This window comes from Macaca thibetana, chromosome 2, assembly GCF_024542745.1.
Source record: "Macaca thibetana thibetana isolate TM-01 chromosome 2, ASM2454274v1, whole genome shotgun sequence".
NCBI lineage: Eukaryota > Metazoa > Chordata > Mammalia > Primates > Cercopithecidae > Macaca > Macaca thibetana.
The window spans coordinates 7220330-7241345 of NC_065579.1; positions in this window are offsets into that span (position 1 = coordinate 7220330).

A 21016-nucleotide genomic window follows, 5' to 3' on the forward strand; every position below is an offset into this window, starting at 1 on the left:
GTCAGACTGGTCTCGAACTCCCAACCTCAGATGGTCTGCCTGCCTCGGCCTCTGAAAGTGTTGGAATTACAGGCGTGAACCACTGCACCCAGCCTAACATTAACTCTTAACTGAAGAAATGAAAGTTAAAACTAGGATTGAAAATACATCTAACTGATTTGATTAGTAAAGTTTTTTAAGTCTGAAAATATTTATTGAGAATTTGTTCTGATGCAAGCAATTCTACTTCCAGGAATTTATCAGATAAATGCAATCAAGGACAAAAATATGTGTATTAAGATGTTCATTGTAGCAATGTTTTATTTGAGAATAAAACTAAACACAATGTAAATGTCTTTCCTTAAAAATTGATTAAATCAATCATGGTACTTATGATACATCTGTCCAATATAATATTGTGCCACCTTAAAAAATGAGATTGATTTATGTATGCTGACATGAAAAAATATACAACATGTTTTAACTGAATAAACAAGTTTCAAAATTGTATATTTTAATTCCACTTTATATATATGTATTTTTTTGTATATGAATTTATGCATGTTAAATGGAGTAGGAGTCAGAGAGAGAACATCTGGCAAAGAATGGTGACCTAAAAGAAGTGAGATTATAGGTCCAACTGGTCGTACTTTTACTTTTTTATTTTATAATTTTTTTTTGAGACAAAGTCTGGCTCTGTCCCCCAGGCTGGAGTGCAGTGGCGCGATCTTGGCTCACTGCAACCTCTGCCTCCTGGTTTCACGCCATTCTCCTGCCTCAACCTCTCTAGTAGCTGGGACTACAGGCGCCAGCCACCACGCCCGGCTAATTTTTTGTATTTTTAGTAGAAATGGGGTTTCACCGTGTTCACCAGGATGGTCTCAATCTCCTGACCTTGTGATCCGCCTGCCTCGGCCTCCCAAAGTGCTGGGATTACAGGCGTGAGCCACTGTGCTGGGCCTTATTTTGTAATTTTTAAAAATACTCCCAGATACCGATAAATGTTTTATAACTTGAACTGTTTAAAATGTATGATAAACGTGTCTCTCTGTAAAATTAGAACTAAAATGCCAACTTATTGCTTTGATTGTCTCTTGCTATATCATTCATTTGCTTCTTCTGTACATTAACCCCAGAGCCAGGAAAGGCCAAGCTGTTCAAATTAGTGTATAGAAATCCTGGTCATAATATCCTAGCTGTTACAATGACTCCTGAAAACAGAGTGATTCAGGGTTTGCTGCCAGACCACTGAGATTTCTATCTCGATGAGTTACGTTTATTACCAACACCTGATTTGAATTTTTGTCACAACTGGGATCATTTACAGTTGAGCAAAAATTTGCATTTTGCTTTTCTGCCCAGCTTCTTATAGGCTATTGCTATGAGAGGAAATATACTTAATCTTTTCAGGGAGGTGAACTTTGGGAAACCAAAGTCGTCATTTTTAAAGCCTCTGAGAGGAGAAAACCTCACAGTGAGATAACGGCAGAGCCAGGTAAATCACCACACTATTCCGACTCTTTGTTTCTAGGATTTCAGAGTGCATGTAGATTTGAAAAAGATCTCTAAAAATTCTGTCAAATAGTCAATCAGTTATTAAGCATCTCTGCAAGGTCAAATGCTTTGGACTTTGGGATATGGACAGAAACATTATTGCTGGTTTTGAACAAAAATCCTAGATCCTAGAGATGGCATCTCAAATGCTATTACTTCAAGATACAATGACTCAGCTACACTGATATTTTTGCGTGTTCTGGGGCCAGAGGAAACAGTCAAGTTAGTGAATAAAGGCAGCAAAGTGGAACACGTGGATCCTGATGAGGCAATGTTCTGCAGGAAGTAGTCAGTTATAAGCTGCAAACAGTGGTAATGATTGATCAATCATTAACTGAATGATTCCATATGTTTTCAAGCAAGAAGAGCGTTTTTAACATAAAACTTTTTTGAAATGATAAAAATAAAAAGTTATACTTTTTTGCCTTTATGTTTAAAGTATGTATGTAAACATATAGATAGATAGATGGACAGATAGATAAATAGATACTGTTATATACTATATATGTGTGTTTCTGGATCAATCAGTGAGTACATTATATTTTAATAAGGAAGCATACTCTGGAAATTGATTGTCAGAATTTTGCTTGATAACTACAAAGCCACCACAGAGAACATGATATTAAAAGAAGCCTTCAATAACACTGACACCTGATAAGGGAAGATTTGCCATGGCTCATTTCCTGTGACTCTGACTTATTGATACTCTTGGTCACACTTTTTTTCTAATAGTCATGTAATAGAAACTTCTACCATGACAAATGCCTTCCTTTCACCAAGAATTTGGAGATAAGAGAAATAAAGTAGTTCTTTAGCTTAAACTAACAGATTCAGCATCTATTGGATGAGGACAGAATGTTTTTTAGACTTAAAAACTCAAAGGAAATAATACACTAAATTAAGACACAGAGGTAACACAACAGAACAATATTTAGATAAACAAATTTTATGAGTCTATGATAGCACCATTATGCAGAAAAGAGATGGAGAGAAAAAGAGAGATGTAACCAGACTTGAGGTATATGTGTGTGCATGTATGCGTGTGTGTGTGTGCGTGTGTGTGTGTGCATGTGTGTGTGTGTTCATGCACATATCCACTGAAAATGGGTGCAGAGTATCTTCCTTACTGCAAGGAAAGCAGGTGTGCCTAATATATTAAAATCAATTCAGCATGGTCTATAAGCTAGTCCTGAGTCTAAATACAAACTAGCTACTTAAAAAATCGTCTACCGAAAATTACATAACTTAGCAAATTATTCTGTTGGCCAACCTTGTGCATTTAGTTTGTAAGAATTGAAGATCTATTAATTCTATTCTAAATTAACAATGTATTTATCAGTCCTCTCAGAGACTGCTTTTTAAACACATGTATCTATATTCTTGGTCAATATTTCCTTTACTATTTTACCTCTAAAAAGCAAACTCCAAGAGTGTTATAATTTTTTTGAAGTCAAAATAGAGATATCATATATTTTTCAGTGAGTTTGAAGACATTGTGTTTGTAGAACATGGCATAGAATTTATAAAAGCTGTGCAAATGAATGTGGGATTAAAAGCTCCCTGGAGTCAGTTGTTGGGAGAAAAGTCCAGGTAATTTTATAAATCTTTCTCATTTTTATTTCTAATTAATCTAGCATGCTTCCTTTTCCTTGACAGTATTTTTTCCAGTACCTTCTACTGGAAATTTATATAGAGAAGAATCATAACTGAGGACAATTCCCAACTGCCCTGACTTCCTATTAAAGAGGAAAAAGAAACATTTGCTACTTTTGTTTCATAAAATAAACTAATTCTCCAGACCTATCTATGTAGCCTGTGTTTTCATTCAGTGCTTCTGACATGAATTTCCTTTAACCAGATTTGAAATTCCTTTATTTCACTGTGTAACATCTTCAAGTGTTGATTAAAACATGTATTTGGATGGAAAATGAAATGGGATTATTTTGGCCAAGCCAATTACCTCTGCACAGAAACAAAATTCAATTGTTATTCAGTCAAGCATACTAAATGGAAAATTTTACAATGATTGATAATAGAATTAACAGAAAAGTTAAGTTTCAGGCTCTTAAAGAAAAAGGCACTGCACCTCTTTAAAGGATAGAAAATAATGCTAGAAAAGTGCTTAGGTCTAGACCATCTTTTCGCCAACTAGAAGACTCAGCTTTCTAGCAAGGCAATTTTATTTTTAATATATCTAGCAATATTGTGGATTATTTGATGCTCTAGATCAGAATCTAGCAGTTATATAGAGGATGACCACTGAGCTATTAAGTAGTCTGCAAACTCTGCCTTGTGAGGGACAATTTTAAGAAGTAAGGATGACTCAAAAGTAACTTTCAATATTGTCCTTTTTGCTTGACTCATTCTTAACATTTTAATTTAGGTCGACATTATCTCTTACTTGGACTTCTATAATATGCTATTTGTCTTTCTGCCTCTAACTTCACAATATCATCAGTCACTCACTTTGCTATTCTAGATATCTTTCTAAATTATAAATCTGTTAAAATTACTTCTGCTGTTGTAACTGTTACATGGCAATCTATTAACTTTTATTGAAAGTGCTGTTTCCTTTGCATGTTTGCACAAGAAATTCCATAATATGCTTTCCATCTATATTACTAGCCTATTCCTCCTTCTTTTTCCTATCCTCCAGTAATATGTAACTACCTGTCCTTTGACAAATCCTCCATGCAAATGCATGTCCCTACTTTCTTTGTCTGAAAAAAAAACTTTAAATACAGAAAAGTGTGAAATACAATATAAAAGAAAAACAACACACCAACCATTAACTCTACTGACTCTTATATAAGGGTGTAATCCTTATATATGGTATGTATTACATACATAAATTATATATATAATATATATGAATTTATAGAGAAAATATAGATTATTTGCTCCTTAAGAAAACATCAATATCCTTATAACTATATTAACACTGAACATCTCTGATTTCATTTCTATTATTTTCTGTCATTTTATTTCTATATTTTTAAACATAGTTAAAGTTAATGTTATTATTCTTCAACAAAGATTTATTAGTTTTAACTGACATGCACTAATAATCATTTTGGCTCCTCATTGTTTTACGGATTTCAAAATATCTCTCTACGTTCACTATTCCTTTCTTCTAGAATATATCTTTTAGTAGTTATTACAGCAATTATCTAATAATCATCATTATTCTTATTTTTGTATATCTAAAGATACAATTTTTTGGTACTAATCCTTGACTGTTTAACAGAGACAAAATTAAAGATTTGTAATAATTTTATCACAAGTAAAAAATCTCACCTCGATTATCTTTTGACTGAATAATAAAAGGGTATGTAATTCCAGATTTGCAATGACATTGAGACAACATTTTTGAGATCAGTGAAACGTTGTCATGATTTATTATCTTCTGTTTTTCATACATTGTTGGATTCTAGTTTCCAGAATTATGGTTGGTATATTTACATGTACATTCTTGAGGGGGAATGGGCCATAATTGCCTTTTACTATATTGTCAGTTTGGTTTTGTTACGAAGTTTACAATGGTTATAAAGTTTTCAAAGCAATAAAAGTTATGTGAGAACTTGAAATATAATTTAAAAAGTTATGTGTTAGTCTGTTTTGCATTGCTATAAAGGAATATTTAACACTAGGTCATTTATAAAGAAAATAAGTTTATTTTGGCTTACAGTTCTGCAGACTGTGCCAGAAGTATGGTGTTAGAACCTGCTCCAGTTGAGGGCCACAGGAAGCTTCCATTCATGGCAGAAGCTGAAGGAGGAGCAATCATATCACATGACAAGAGGGGAAGAAAGACAGAGAAGGAGGAGATCCCAGGCTCCTTCACACAACCAGATCTCGTGTGAACTAGTGAGTGAGAACTTATTACCAAGGGGACGATGTTAAGTAACTCGTGAGAGATCTGCCCCCATGATCCAATACCTCCCACTATGCACCACCTCCAACATTGGAGATTATATTTTAACATGAGATTTGTAGGGGACACACATTCAAACCATAACATTCTATCCCTGGTCCCCCAAATCTTATGTAATTCTCACATTGCAAAATAAAATAATCTATCCCAACAGTCCCCCAAAACTTAACTCATCCCAGCATTAAGTTCAAAGTCCTCAGTCTCATCTGAGACTCAAGCTAAGTTACTTTCACCTATAATCCTGCAAAAATAATAGAAGTTATTTAATCCCAAGATACAATATTGGTACAGACATTGAGTAGACATTCCCATTCCAAAGGCAAAAATTGGCCAAAACAAAGGAGCAATTGGCCCCATGCAAGTCTGAAACTTAGCAGGGCAGATATTGAACATTAAAGTCCAAAATAATCTCCCTTGTCTCCATGTCTCACAACCTGTGCACACTGGTACAAGGAGGGGGCTCCGAAGACCTTGGGCAGCTTGGCTTCTGTGGCTTTGCTGGGTGCAGCCCCTACATCTGGTGTCATGGGTTGGAGTTAAGTGCCTTCAGCTTTTCCAGGTTCAGGACGCAAGTTGTCTGTGTCTCTACAATTCTGGGACCTGAGGGGTAGCAGCCCATTTCCCACAGCTCCACTAGGCAGTGTCCCATTGAAGACTCTGTGTGGGAGCTCTGATCCCACATTTCTCCTTGGCACTGCCCTAATAGAGTCTCTCTGTGGAGGGTCTGCCCCTGCAGCAGGCTTCTGCCTGGGAACCTGGGCTTTCTGTTAAGTCTTCTGACATCTAGGGATGTTGCGGGAAGTCAGGGATCCCGAATGGAGGGACCAGCTGGAGCCGTGGCAGAGGAACATAAATTGTGAAGATTTCATGGACATTTATGAGTTCCCAAATAATACTTTTGTAATTTCTTATGCCTCTCTTACTTTTATCTCTTAATCCTGTTGTCTTCATAAGCTTAGGATGTACGTCACAGCAGGACCACTGTGATAATTGTGTTAACTGTACAGATTGATTGTAAAACATGTGTGTTTGAACAATATGAAATCAGTGCACCTTGAAAAAGAACAGAATAACAGCAATTTTCAGGGAACAAGGGAAGACAACCATAAGGTCTGACTGCCTGTGGGGTCGGGCAAAATAGAGCCATATTTTTCTTCTTGCAGAGAGCCTATAAACGGACGTGCAAGTAGGGAAGATATTGCTAAATTCTTTTCCTAGCAAGGAATATTAATAATTAATACCCCGAGGAAGGAATGCATTCCTGGGGGAGGTCTATAAACAGCTGCTCTGGGAGTGTCTTTCTTATGCGGTTGAGATAAAGACTGAAATACACCCTGCTCTCCTGCAGTACCCTCAAGCTTATTAGGGTGGGGAAAAAACTCTGCCCTGGTAAATTTGTGGTCAGACCAGTTCTCTGTTCTCAAACCCTGTTTTCTGTTGTTTAAGATGTTTATCAAGACAATACATGCACCGCTGAACAAAGACCCTTATCAGTAGTTCTGTTTTGCCTTTTGTCCTGTTCCCTCAGAAGCATGTGATCTTTGTTCTGCTTTTTGCCTTTCGAAGCATGTGATCTACTCCCTGTTATTACACCCCCTCCCCTTTTGAAACCCTTAATAAAAACTTGCTGGTCTGAGACTTTGGCGGGCATCACAGTCCTACTGATATGTGATGTCACCCCCAGAGGCCCAGCTGTAAAATTCCTCTCTTTGTACTCTTTATTTCTCAGCTGGCTGACACTTGTGGAAAATAGAAAGAACTTACATTGAAATATTGAGGGTGGGTTCCCCCGATATAGGGAGCAGTTGCCAAGCCTCTCTCGGACTCACATTTTGTGTGGCTGCAGACTTAACACCATGTGGAAACCACCAAATTTATGGCTTGTGCCATCTGGAGTGGCAACCTAAGCTGTTCTGGGACGTTTGAGCTGCAGCTGGAGCTGGAACACCCAGAATGTGGGGAGCAATGTCCCAAGTCTGGGGAATGGGGCCCCAGGCCTGGCCCCTGAAACCACTCTTTCCTCATAGACCTCTGGGCTTGTGATAGGATGGGCTGTCTTCAAGATCTTGGAAATGCCTTCAAGGCCTTATTCCTATTGTTTCTGCTATTAGCTCTTGGCTCCCTTTTACTCATGCTAATCTCTCTGGTAATGGTTGCTCAGCAGCCTGCTTGGATTCTTCTTCTGAAAAGACTTTCCTTCACAATCACAGGGCCAGGCTTCACAGTTTTCAAATTTTTATTCTCTGCTTCTCTTTTAAATATAAGTTCCAACATTAAGTAATTTCTTTGCTCCAATATATGATTGTTGGCTGTTAGTGGTAGCCACACAACACCTTGAAAGCTTTGCTGGTTAGAAATTTCTTCACCCAGATACCCTACATCATCCCTCTTAAGGTCAAACTTCCACAGATTCCTAGGACATGGACACGATGCAACCAAGTTCTTTGCTCTGGTTCCTAAGAACCTCTTCATTTTCATTTGAGCCCTCATCAGTCTGGCCCTCACTGTCCATATTTATATCAGCATTTTGGTCATAACCACTTAACCAGTCTGTAAGATGTTCGAAACTTTCCCTCATCTTCCTCTCTTCTTCTGAGCCTTCCAACCTCTTCCAACTTCTAATACCCTATTCCAAATATGCTTTCACATCTTCAAGGATTATCATAGCAATATCCCACTCCTTGGTACTAATTTTCTGCATGAGTCTGTTTTGCACTGCTATAAAGAAATACCTAAGACTTGATCATTTATAAAGCAAAGAGATTTATTTTGGCTTATAGTTCTGTATGTACCTGGGCACTCAGACTTTCCTCCTAGACCTCTGGTCCTGTGATGGGAGGCCCTGTCTCCAAGATCTTGGAAATGCCTTCAAAGACTTTTTCCAACTGTCTTGGCTATTAGCACTTGGATCCCTTTTACTCACGTTAATCTCTCTAGCAATGGTTGCAACACAGCCTGCTTACACTATGCTCCTGAAGATGCTCTTTTCTTTTCTATCACAAGGACAGGCTGCAAGAAGCATAGCAGCAGCATCCACTTCTGGCGAGGGCCTCAGGATGCTTCCAAAAAAGGCAGAAGGCAAAAGGGGAGTCATTTTGTCACAGGGTAAGAGAGGGAGCAAGAAAAGAAAAGGGAACACCCAGGCTCTTTTACACAACCAGATCTTGTGTGAAATGAATGTGAACTCAATCATTGCTAAGAGGATGGCACTAAAGCCAATCATGAGGAAGCAGCCCCATGGTTCAGTACCTCCCACTAGGTCCCACCTTCGACATTAGAGATTATATTTCAACATGATATTTTGAGGGGAAAAATATCCAAACCATATCAGGTTATGACACTTGCACAAAATAATTTGGAAGCTATTCTTTTTTTTTTTCTGTGTTTTGTAAATATTTTTATAAATTGCACTTATCTATTTCTTAAATGTTTGGCAAAACTTTCCTGAAAGCAGGTTATTTCTTTTATTGGTATTACAGTTTTTATTAATTTCTAACTTTTAAAATGAATTTCCATTGATTTATTGTATTGTGGTCACAAAATGTGGTTTACATGATGCCTGTCTTTTGACATTTGTTGAAACTAGTTTTATGGCTAAGTACGTGGCATATTTTCTCAACAGTTTCTTATGTTTTAGTAGACTTTGTGTTTTTTCAATAAAAGGACTCAAGGTTTTAAAAGTGTCCATCAAAATAAATTTGTTAATAGAAGTATACAAATCTCACATATCCTTATTCACTTTCACCCAGTTAGTATGATTATCCCTGAAAGAATCATGCTAAAATTTCTTACTAAAATGGTAGTATTGTTATTCACATCTCTTTGTTGACCTATCAATTTTTACTTTAATTTGAGGTTTTGTTATTAGGTGCATACTACTTTCAAATTGCTTTGTCAATCTGATCATTGCTGTGTAATCCTGGTGATTCAGTCGTTTATCTTTACTTCTGATGATGCTTTTTACCTGAACATCTTCAGTCAGCCCTCTGTGTCTGTGGGTTTTGCATTGGTAGAGTCAACCAGCTGTGGGTTGAAACCTGCAGATATGAAGTGCTGATTGTGCTATGGCATTTTATATGAGGGACAAGACGTGATCACCCTTGATAACTGATCACGTTCCTCAGGAAACAGGCTCCTCAGAGCAGTGAAAGTCCCATCTCCCAGGTGAGAGGAGGGGCCAGCCGGGCTTCCTGGGTCGAGCAGGGGCTCAGAAAGCTGTGAAGCTCACTCATTTCCTGCATCAGGACTTCCTTCAGTCCTAGGTGAATAACATTGAAGATATATACTTAAAATATTCCTAACACCAGGATTTGTGCATGTGTTTTCTTCCCCAAGAAAGCTATAAACAGCGAAAATTTTGCTGGAAGCTTCCCTGTGTTCTCTCTCCCTCTCTCCCTTCACCCTCCCTAAAACTAAAAGGAATGTCATCGTTTTTCTGTGACCAGCAGACCTTATCTATGCTCCCAATTCCAATTCCTTGTGAACATACTTTGTAAAGTCCTGTGAGATCCTGTCTCCTTTGCCGTGCGGGTGCAAGGTCATAAAGTAACTAAAACCCAAGTTACAATTCCACTTTTCCTCAAAATCTAAGACATGTCACAACATAATTTACTGCCTTTGTTTCTCGCTCTGGTAACATCTTCCCTCTGCACATATTTCCTGCCTTAAAGAGTTCAAAACGCAATCGCATAATCCAACTCTGGCTACCCGCTCGGGACCTCTTCCACGCTGTGGAAGCTTCGTACTGTCTCTCTGCTCGATAAAGCCTACAGCTTTTTCTTTTTTCTCTTGGTCTGTGTCTCCATTACTCTCCGTGGGCAGCTGCCACACCAATTCTTTGGCGTGGCTAAGGCGAGAACCTTTGGCATTACACAGGTGCTCTGCGATCACCTCGACGTGCTGTCAGCAAGAATCCTGTTGAATTGTGTTAGCCATAATTTCCCTTAACCCTGTTTTCTTTTAGTAATTTTCCATCCGCCAACCTTGATATGGTTTGGATCTGGGTCCCCACCCAAATCTCATGTTGAATTGTCAAATTGTAATCACCGATGTTGGAGGTGGGGCCTGTCGTGGGGGTGAATTTCCTCCTTTGGTGCTATTCTTGTGATTCTTGTGAGATCTTGTTGTGTAAAAGTATGTAGCTCCTTTCCCCCTGACTCTCTCGTCCATGCAGCATTTGAAGTTGAACCCAACTTTTACCCACTGCAAAATCCTGCTGCAGCAATCCCTATATCTATCATGACGGTCTTCAGTAAAATCTGCCTTACCGTATTTCGAAAAGTGTCTAATTTTTTCCTTAACATCTCTTTTCTTTTTCTTTTTCTTTTTTTTTTTTTTTTTTTTTTTTGAGACGGAGTCTCGCTCTGTCGCCCAGGCTGGAGTGCACTGGCCGGATCTCAGCTCACTGCAAGCTCCGCCTCCCGGGTTTACGCCATTCTCCCGCCTCAGCCTCCCGAGTAGCTGGGACTACAGGCGCCCGCCACCACGCCCGGCTAATTTTTTGTATTTTTTAGTAGAGACGGGGTTTCACCGTGTTAGCCAGGATGGTCTCGATCTCCTGACCTCGTGATCCGCCCGTCTCGGCCTCCCAAAGTGCTGGGATTACAGGCTTGAGCCACCGCGCCCGGCCTTTCCTTAACATCTCAAACAGCAACCCAGGCTCGGCTGTTTGGTGCACCCTCCAAATAGCCCCTCAGCCAAAAGGGAGCTTAGGGGACTCAAACTTAATTCAGGTTCAAACTTGCATCCTGTAGTTAGATTGACATGCACATAAAAAATAAGAATGATTATTACTTGGTTGAAATATGCTACTTGCTGAATACCACTAAGTAGCATACACAGGCCACAATGAGTGACATAATGAGTTTTTGTAAGTTTTATGATAATACCTTTGTCCTTCTTGCATTTGATGTTTCTAGACAAGTCTGGGTGTGAGCAGGTGATTATTGAAAAACTATTTTTATAGACAGAGCAGTGGGGCACACACATTGTGTGGCAGGGAAGGTAGAATAATAACCCAGGTATCTGTAAAAGGAACACTGCACTCCAGACTTGCAGCAGAAAGAGGTCTATTCATTCTCTTTATTCTTTATGACTCACCACTGGAGTCTTCCTCGTGATGGAAGATGCCCTGATATGTTCCTCCCAGACTATTGAATTTAAGGAATAAATTCAACAATAAATAAATTTAAATTCAATAATAAGTAAAGTCAAAAATAAATTTATGCCTTAAATTCGATAGAAAAATATGATGAGAAATTTGCCTCTGAATTTAGGTGAAGAAATTTTTGGGGGAGGGGCCCATTATTTTGCCTATCAAAGTGAGTGAAGAAATTCAAACACAACACTCAACATACTATATGACTCTACGTACATGAAGTTCAAGAACAAGCAAAACTAATCTATAATGCTAAAAGCCAGAATAATAGTTACCTCGGAGATAGAGAATGTATTGACTGGAAAGGTGCATGGGGAAATTTTCTGGGGTGATAGAAATTTCTGTATCCTTTCATCTTATCTGTTTTATTTAAATGCAAATATCTGTATATTTTCAATTCGTGAATTTTAATATATGAAAGTTACCTTCAATTAAAAATTTATGAAAAAATTATAGGAGAAGATTACTTTTTTTCCCGTCCTCTTCCACTTAGTAGCAGAAATTAGAAGGTCAAATTCTTTTCTGTTTTCTTCTTTTTTTTTTTTCTGAGATGGAGTCTTACTCTGTCCCCCAGGCTGGAGTGCAGTGGTACGATCTCGGCTAACTGCAGCTTCCGCGTCTTGGTTTCAAGCGATTCTTGTGCCCAGATTCACCACACCTGGATAATTTTTGTATCTTTAGTAGTGATGGGATTTCACCATGTTGGCCAGGCTGGTCTTGAACCGTTGCCCTCAAGTGATCTGCCGGCTTCTGCCTCCCAAAGTGCTGGGATTACATGTGTGAGCCAGTTCACCCAACTTAGAAGGTCAAATTCTTTCCTTACTTTTGTCTCTCACTCGTCTGCTTTTTATTTACCCTTATAGTCTCCATAGAGTCCTTTGAGGTTCCAGTTTTAGCTGAGGGATGTCAACTTAGGAACTTCCTAAACTGTATCTTCTTCTGCCATATCACATGTAGTCATCAAAGTACTGTTTCCACTTTGATGGAGGTTTGGCGGACACCCTCAGAATGAAGGCTGGCTGTGCAATCCTGCATTTCTCAGGTTACCTGTTTCATTTGTGTATTTTGCTCTCTGTGTTCCTATTTTTGTGAGTCTTAGAAGATGTGTTTGTTTGTGCATGTGTGTGAATGAGTGGACACTTAAAACATTTTATGCAGCATTATTATATCTTTAGTCAAGAGGGTTACTCTGTCCAATCTACTATATGGTAGGGAGAGAGCGGCCTCTTAATTTTAATTGTCTTTCTGGGCTTTAAACCTTTTGTTTGTAGTCTCATTTTGAGTAGGAAGGGTTTTTTTGTTGTTGTTGCTGTTGTTATTTTCTTAATCTCTGTACTAATTGGATCCAGTGTAGCTATTTTGCAGAAGGACGCCTGTCTCCTCATTCTTTAGTCCAAAACCAGATCTAATATTTACAACCAGGTACTACTCTCCTGTGAGAAAACTGTGGAAAGGATTATTCCCTCACTGAATCTCTGGTGGCTTGGCTCATGTCATACTTTGTATGGCTTGTTTTCTTTATCTCATCATCTCATAGGCATAATTTTACCAAGGAAGTCACCGTAGCAATAGTCTCAGCTATTTTGGACTTCTTTCAGTTTGGAGCAGCCCATCCTGGCTTCTGATTCAATGTAAGAAACACAGCTAAGTCACCTGACATACATACACACATACATATGCTGTAGCAGATTAAATTAATTGCCTCAGTCTGTTTCTGGTGCTAGTCTAGCCGACACTGGCTGCAGTCCACAGCTGCCCCTGTAAACTTTTGTTCTGGTCAAATACAAACATGGTAATGTCTCAAATTTTATTTTTGAAAGTGTATTTTATCTATCGTTGCAACCCTTAGAAAGAAGAGAGTAATTCATAGCATTATTTGACGGAGTGCTCTCTGAACTCAAGTATCTACCTCTGGATTTTTGTAATCACTAGTCCTGCTGCAAAAATCTGATCAGTAAAACAATCACTTATTTTCAACACTTGGGCTCACTGAGATCTGTTTGTGAAGGCTTTATTCTCTCCCTTTCATAGGAAGACTGAATAGATCTTTCCCTCAAGTTTTTATTACATTTAAACATGCAATGAAACAGTGTATATTACAGTTCTTGTCATACTACGCTGCACTGTTTTTTGCCTCTCTCCCTATGAGACTGTGAACTCCTTGACAACAGGTCTCATATCTTTTTTCAAATCTGAACCATCATTACATAGCATTGTGCCTGCCAAATTAACTGCTCAATAAATCATTACAATTAATTAATTTAATACCTCAAATTAATATTTAGTACTGTATAATCTGAGTTTGCATGAGCTCTTCTGGCTTTTCTTCCTACCACTTTTTAACAACCACTCACCACATCACTTAAGCATATTGTTTCGTGTTTCCCAGATGTGCAGTGATAGGGTCATGCTTATGTTCGGGCTTTTCTTTTACTTGGAATGTTGTCCCCTTGCTTTGAAAATTGGTGGTACTATATATGTGGTATATTTAGCAACTCTCTTTTTACAACAATATTCTTAAATCATAAACTATAATGACCAATGTATATGTATTTAAAAGACATACAAATGAAAAGCCTCAGAGAAACTGTAGGGGAAACCAGGGGAAGTGATTCAAACCTAGGTGACATTAAACATAAGTTCATGTTTTATTCTGATTGCATTGGTCTGAATTTCACTGAGTTGTCTGATATATGCCAACATTTTAATGGGTAACAGAGAAATACATCTTACAGTGTCTGATGTGCATCATGCTGTAGCTTGCTTTCCAGAGGTTAGAGGGCTAAGGAGCTTATTTGAACTTTGCTGTTGCAAAACCACACGAATATTATGCTGACGTTAGACCCTACAATTTGACCAAAATGTGTATTTAAAAAACCATGTGGATGTTCCATCCAAACATGATATTAGATAAAACAAGTAGCACCAGGGCAAGTTTAGATGTGTTTAAAGAGGAAATCATCATAGCATTTGGATTTATCCCACAAAGTTTTCAATTCACTATTAAAAGTGTAGCAGTTTAGAACAAAAAAATGCAATTTTGAAAACTGAATCTGTTATTGATACGCATTTTTCTGAGTGATAGGTTTCAGATAAAGAATAAAGAATGTTCCTCCTTTTCCTTTAAATATATCATATGGGAAATTAAAAGTAATTATTAGTAATTAAATTTGTTTCTCATTAATTTTACTAGCTAAACTTAATGAAAGTCACCAAAGAAATGAAATAATTTTTTAAAAAATGTAATTTAAGCTTTATTAGTAAGAAATGCCTGGGAACACTGGAAAATAGGTAAACTAGATGTTGGGTTAAAGGCCTGTTAATTATAGATGCGTAATCACTATTCATGTATTGACAATTAATCTGATCAAAAAAGGTCTCTATGAATAAATTTGGCACATTAATTTAAGCCTACAGATTTTAGAATATGTCTGCCTGGATTCAAATCTCAGCTTCATCACATTTGGCCAAATTACTTAAGTACTCGCTGCCTCTAATACTTGGGTAAAATTGATATCCACCTCTTAGTGTTTTTGAGTGAGTTTTGTATATAATATATAACCTAATTTAATTATTTTACATCACTGTACATATAAATACATTCCTACATAGTGTTGTTAAAAGATGAAATTAGTTAATTTATGTAAATATATACATATATGTTTCATATATGCTTACATATAAAATATATGCCTATATATGAGTTCATATATATATAAAATATGTATGTGAAGTGCTTTGTACAGTAAGTACCTGATTCATGGTAAATATTGTGTAACTAGATATCATTGATAATATTACTATTATTAATGACTGTCTATGCTCTTAGCTAAAGTCACCACCTTTCTTTGTGCTTTAATTGGCCTCCACAGTAGTCTACCCCAGTTCATTGTGTCCTCTTTGAATGACACCAGCTGTCCCTTCTCTACTGGATATTTTTTCCATCAACATTCAAAAGTGCTGAGATTACTCTCATATTACAAAAATCTTTCTTTACACCAAGTGTTACAGTGATAAGGGACAAGTTTTATTTTACCCAATAAATGATGCTGTAGAGTTAGATATCTACATAGAAGACATTTTGATCTGTATCTCATACTATAATCTTCCAAGTTCTAAGAGGAGTGTAGACATAAATGTGAAAGATAAAACAATACATAGCATAGAGGAAAAGAGGAGAATATCTTCATTACTTTGGGATAAGTTAAGATTTTAAAACTAGAACACAATATGATTCTCACCATAAAAGGAAAACTTTGAATTACCTAACTTCACTACAATTTAGGACTTTTGCTCATGAAAAGACATCAATCAAGTGAAAATGAAGCCACAGAGTTGGATAAAATATTTGCGACTTACATATAAAATTTATATTTAGGATATATTACGAAATTCTATTTAGTTAAAAAAAAAAGAAAAAAAAGGCAATATAACCCAATAAAAACACTGGACAGGTACTCCAGAGGAGTACATTCAAATAGCCAATAAAGTACTTAATTTCAATAGTATTCAGATACATTGAAATTAAAATCACAGTAAAATATTGCTCCACATTGACCAAAATGGCAGAAAATAAAAAGAGAGACAATATCAATTGTTGGCAAAAACAAGGAAGAACTGAAATTTTCACACACTACTGATTGGAGTATATAGTTACAATTGTGTAAATGACTCTCTAGCTGTATCAACAGGCTGAACTTATGTACACTCTGTGTCCTGCTGATTCTAACGTACTTTCTGATTTACCTATCTGATATGCTTACCTTGTTGATATCTGTTTCCTCCAACAGAATGTAAACACCACCAAAAGTATAATATTCTTTATCTGTTATGTTTGCTGCTGAAATCTAAGCACCTAGAACACAGCCTAGCCCATTGTAAGTCCTTCATAAATGACTTTTAATTCCCTTAGTAACATTGTAGGAAGCTTTCTGAATAGGAATCTTTTCATTTGGCATGTGTTTTCTTTTGCCTTTATGATTTTTCTTTTTTGCTTTGTCAGGAAAAAGAGGTTAGTTTTAGATATAAACAATATAATAAAGCCATAATAGTAAAAAATGACTTACTATAACAATATATAATCCTGATTTAAATAACCTCTTAGTTGCTCAAATTAAAAATAGTCTAACAGCAGTTTTAATCTCTGTTTTAAAAGCACTCCGGGTCACAGTTTATTTTTATGGCACCTCAGTGATACGCAGTGAACAGTGAAATTTGTTTATTATCATTTAGTCTAATTGTGATTTAAGTAATTGATTCTGGAGAAATTTAAAATTGAGCAAGCAAAAATTATTGTAAGGATGCTACCAAGTAGATTTATCTATTTATCTACCTAGCTACATATTTATCTTTGGAGCCTCAGACAGAACAATGCTAAAATGGTAGAAGGAAAGACTTATGTCGGAAATAACAAAGTCCTAAAGCAAGTAAACCCTGAGATAAACTTTTGTTATGGGTGTGAAAACTTCCATGATGACTTTTTAAGAAAACAGCAAACAATAAATAGTTGTAAAATAGCTGCAATAGAGAAGGTTTGAAATTTAAGCTTTGTTGTTTTTTTTTTCTATATTGGAAATAGCAAATAGAAATTTTGGAGTTTCTTTGGTTTAGAATGTTATTTTATATCACATAGTACACAGTCCCTTATGTAAGTTTTAAAAAAACGAATTTTATAAATAATTTTCATGTGCTAACACACATACGTTTTTAGGTTTTGGAACTGTCCCAAATATAAGTGTGTTTGTTGTTAGCTTACTGATTTTTAATTTTGAAACATAGGTATATATACTTGATGATGTGATTACATTCAATTGTTTGCTAGCCCTAATTTTAACAAAATGTTTGACAGCCTTGTGAAATAGACGATAATCAATAGATAAATATTAAGAGGCCTTATGATACAGGCTATTTATATCTTTTTAAATCTTAATTTCCTGGCCGGGCACAGTGGCTCACACCTGTAATCCCAGCAATTTGGGAAGCCGAGGCGGGCAGATCACCAGAGGTCAGAAGTTTGAGATCAGCCTGGCTAGCCTGGGGAAACCCTGTCTTTACTAAAAATACAAAAATCAGCCAGGCGTGGTGGCGGGCGCCTGTAATCCTAGCTATTCAGGAGGCCGAGGCAGGAGAATCGCTTGAACCCAGGAGGCGGAGGTTGCAGTGAGCCGAGATTGCGCCATTGCACTCCAGTCTGGGCGACAAGAGTGAAAAACAAAAAACAAACCTTAATTTCCTCATCTAGAAAATATTGAAAATGGCAATAGCTATCTTATAGGGTACTTCTGATTATTAAATAAGAATATTTGTATAGCACGGAGTGCTAGGCACGATATAAGGTAAGAATAAAATAAATGTTAGATTTAAATTTGCTGTAATTATTTATAATTGTTATTTTAAATACTTCTCTTAATGACCATAATGACACCTTATTATACATATAACTGGGCCTGTTTTGCAAAAAAAATTATAAATCAATGAGCTTAATGTCATACTTCAATAGATTTTTACTGATCACTATAAACACACTGAAAATACAAGTATGAAAAAAATTGATTTAGTTAAAAATTTCTCCTCCCTTAGGGAGCTTTTTCTATTCTGATATATAAAGATTTTTAGAGGTTTTCCTGACAATTTTTGTTAAGGTATTAGACTGAAGTACCTAGAAATTAAATTGATTTAATACAATAGAAAAAATATTCATTGTCTAGGACGACAGGTAATATAATATCCTTTTTAGGTCAAATTTTGAAAACAATCATTATAAGTACACTGTGGATATAACATTGTAACATTGTAACACTGTGGATATAACATTTAAAACATTGTATGCCTAATAAGTACACCCATATTTTTGGTAAGAATGACCACATAATGTTTAATAAACAAACCAACCTAAGCATTACAGTATTATTGGGAAATACAAAATTTAATTTTCTCGTGAATTGCTTTCACTCCAGCTACAGGATATTTAACTTTCTGAGACTAAAATTACTGAGCATAAAAAAAGCCATTTGCAAATTTCATTTGATTCACTATTTTAAGAGTAAAAGCTCTTTTCACTCTTGCTTTCACTCATTTGCATTAGCTTAACTTGGAAAGAAGGCAGTTGTAATGTAATGGTTCAATATAATCTGACATATAGCAGGCCTTTCATTTCCTAGGGTGAGTAAGATATGAGACTATCATAAATAAAACTGATGGACATAGTTGCAGCTCCTTAGCAATTAAAGGGTATGGGAACAGGGAGGGGAATTACTTGCACAGAAATCAAGTTTAGTTTTCAAACCTGTATTTATAATTTTGAGAAGAGCCAAGAACAGAAAAAATTTAAGTAGCTATTAGGGGTTTTATGGAAACTGAATAAATGAATGGTTCCAATGGGAAGCCAAATGTAAGTATAAAAAAAGATAATTTAACACTGGCAGGAAATCTTTGGATCGTGAAATAATACCTTTAAAAATGAAGACACCAGTTTTCCAAAAACAATGAGAAAGAAAATAAAAAATAATGTCCCCATTCTATGCCTCTTCAGGGTTTCAGGGTCCTGCTTCTCTGTTGGCTTTTTGTTTGAATCTTTATTTTAGCATTCAACCTCACAGGGTGTATAGAAGAAATGCTTTACTTCTTTTATTTTTTATGTTCCATTTTTTCATTGAAACACGGTTTAAATTCCTAAATATTCAGGGAGCTAATTCTTTTTGTCAATTATATTCTTATAATCTATAACATTATTTTGCTTGATTTATATAAAGAACATATATTCAGTATCTGTGATGTGGCAGTCACTATATTAGGTGCTGTGTAGAAATAGATACAGTTACTATCCTGCCAGAAACTCAAAACCAAGGGGAAGGAATGGATATAAAAATAAGTTACATACACATATGTATCTAAATGGATACACATGTAAGTACATGAAGATATGCATACTCAAGATGGAGATGAAGGGGAAAAAAGAAAATAGTGAATTGGAAAAGTTATTAAGAAATATAACTTCAAACAGTGCCCTCCAACTCATAAAAGAAACTGAAAAAAGAGCCAGCATTCTGGGGAATTCTGGCAGACTGTGGAATCAGGAGATCTTATTGCAAAATTGGAACAGTAAAAGGTGTAGGAGGGTGAGGGGATGGTCAGTACTGGTGGAAAACTATTTGAAGGATACACGTGATTGGCTCACTAGGGAATGAAAGACAAAAAGAAACTTCTGATAAGTAAAATGGCATGAAAAGAATATAATTTCAGAGAGTAAAGGCAGAGAAAAAATCCATTACTATACAATTCTTTGCATTTTAAAAAACTTCAAAAAATGCAAGCAAACACTAATTAGAGAAGGAGTGAACATATTAAAAAGTACCATGGTTAAAAAGGATCCATTGGATTTTTTTCTTTTTAGAGATGAGGGTTCACTTTGTTGCCCAGGCTGGAGTACAGTTGAGCTATCATAGCTCACCACAGCCTCGAACTCCTGGGCTCATGGGATCCTCCCGACTCAGTTTCCTGGGTAGCTAAAACCCCAGCCATGTGCCACCATGCTCAGCTAATTTTTAAAAATTATTATAGAGATGAGATCTTGCTATATTGCCCAGGCTGGTCTCAAACTCCTGGCTTCAAGCAATCCTTCCACCTCGGCCTCCCAAAGTGTTGGGATTAAAGGAATGAGCCACTGCACCTGACCCTCTGAATTTTTTTCAAAGTGGTACCTTGGAACAAGGCTTTTCTTAGCATTTCAGGACCTGGGCAAAAGTACCAATGAAGGTCCATGTACTATACAGGGAAATGTTCTCCTACACTTACCCAGAATGCCAAGTTCAAGCTTAGAATGATCAAATTGCTACAAAAGTGGTAATGCCTGAAGAACTGCCCTGGCTCCTGAACAGCAGAAAACTCCTTTCTTTATCTGCCTCTACTTCCATTGACCATGAGTGACTGTTATTTACCAATATGGACATGCCAGCCTGACATATCCAAGATCTCTCTATGTGCACACAGTACTGTGGTCCACCTTTGGAAGGAAGGACTGGGGAAGAGGCTCAAAGAAGCTCAGGTAATTTGGGCAAGAAATTCTAAGATCCTGAGTGCCCGCATCATGGTCTAGAAGTTGGGGTGTGGTTCTGGTTAGGCATGTTTCCTAGGTCCCTCAGATTCTTCTCCCTGTGTGGGGGACATGGCTGGAGAAGGGCCAGACTGGAGAATCTCTGAAACAGTGCTATTCAAAGCGTGGTCCTCCAATTGACTTCATGAACTACTGACTACTGGTTCATAGTGAGATAAGGAGTGTCACCAGAATGTAAATAAAGTATATCACTAAGCATGCTGTTTGTTTATTTCACCTGATATTATTCTTTTTTCCTTAGGATAACTTGCTGAAGAAATGAATATAAACTTATATTTTG